Source organism: Otolemur garnettii, unplaced genomic scaffold (genome assembly GCF_000181295.1).
Source record: "Otolemur garnettii isolate 467f Iridium unplaced genomic scaffold, OtoGar3 scaffold00014, whole genome shotgun sequence".
NCBI lineage: Eukaryota > Metazoa > Chordata > Mammalia > Primates > Galagidae > Otolemur > Otolemur garnettii.
Genome location: NW_003852409.1, coordinates 7,679,054 through 7,680,994, shown reverse-complemented (window position 1 = coordinate 7,680,994; position 1,941 = coordinate 7,679,054).

Genomic DNA, 1,941 nt, shown 5'->3' with positions numbered 1-1,941 from the left:
AAAAAATAAAAGTATAGTTGAAAATAGTAAACTAATGCTGGATGGCATAATGGTTTATAAAAGATAACGCTGATCACAAACCAGTTAGTTGTTATTGCAGTAATCATCCATTTATGAATAATGAAGAGCTGATTTACTGAGCATCTTAGAAGAAAAGGGAAAAATTGTGGGGCTCTTCAGATTTGGAAAGGAAGAAATAGCACTAAAAACTGAGCAGAAATGGGAGGGAAGAAGATTGAATTCAAAGATGAACAAAACAAACAAGGAAGCGTGATTTTTGTCTGTAGTTTCATCTAGTATGAAGCGTTCCACCTCTGTTTAACCTTCCCCTATCTGGAGGAAGGCGATTGCAAGCCATTCCTAGCCTCCCTGATAGTTAACTTGATTTAATCCAGTATATTATGAAGAGCTCTAGAGAGCTTGAACGCTGAAGTATATTGTTAAGGAAATACTTAAGAGAAATTTATTACAAAGTTTCCAATTTTATCATTTGAGGGTAAGGTCATTCTGAATTTCTGCTGTAAGTTTCACATGTCAGCACTTTATAGCTCACCATTTCAAGTGACAGACAAATCAATCTTCACTAGTTGTCAACACAAATAATTGCAAGTTTTAACTTTTGAGAAAATACTAAAAGGCATTTTTTTCAGGTGCACACATTCAAGTTACTTTCTAAAATCCTTTGAAACTTTCAAACCATAACTGTAGGGTTTGATAAAACAATATATATGTGGAAGTTGCATCAGGACTACCAAGGACATTGTTGCAGTGAAGATTATTTAAGCCTATTTCTTTCAGCATTCAAATATGAATACATAGAAAGACAGGGGTAATAATATAAGGGCAGCCATCATAATCTCAAGTAAATTAATCAACGTTAATAGTGAAATCATGGAATACAAAATTCCCTTCACCCAGCAAAAAGTTAATCAGTTGATAAACCTGACTATAATTATAACAGATTTTGTGGTAGTAATGATTTCTTTACTCTGAAGCTCTCATAACTCCATAGGAAGCAATGTTAATATTTGTTACACAATGTTTTATTATTCAACACTTTTTAATATGCTGTTTTGCAATACATATTTAAAATATTATTATTTTAGAAGTTCAGATCAATTAGGATGTTTGCATTTTTTCAACTTTCAAAAATTTTTAAATGGATCACTTACTTTTATCTTCACAGGAGCTCTGTATAGTAATGATACCAACTGATCATTTAAAAGATATCGAAATAGAGTTGGTTATAGTTATATAGTTTATACAAGGGAGAGAAAAGATTAAAACCTAGCTTTGCAACCACTGTGACCTTGTGTAAGTCATTTAACTTTTAGGGGCCATAATTTTTCTTACTGGCAAATGCAGGTAATTTTATTTGCTATTACTCTCTGTGAAAATATTACAATTACAAAGTACTGAGCAGATATAAGTAACATAGTTTAACCTCAGGCATTACTGATATCATCTTTTTCCTTGGCTCTTAGGAAAATGATAAATGTGGGGAAATGAATTGTCACTTGTGCTGGGCTTTGAAATTACTATAGCCCTCACTTAAATCCAGGTGAAGAAAAGGGTGCAGGAGAATAAATCTCTGTATTAATGTCACCAATATGGATATTATTTAAATTTTATGGATCAGAAAATAAAATCATAGAAATTAAGAAATTTTCACATTGAATGGGAATATATAGACTTATTTAAATCAGGTATGTTCACCCTTCAACTATATTATAGAAGATAAAAGTGTGTACTTTTGAGCTCAAGGCTGTGTAAATTTGAATTCCTTGTCTACTATAGGACCATGGACAAATCACTACTCCCATTATCAGCTTAATCAATCATCTATTAAAAAGGTATAACAGTACCACTGCATAAACTTGTGATGAAAATTAAATGCAGAGTGTTTAAAACAGAATATGGCACATAGTTAGAAAACCATCA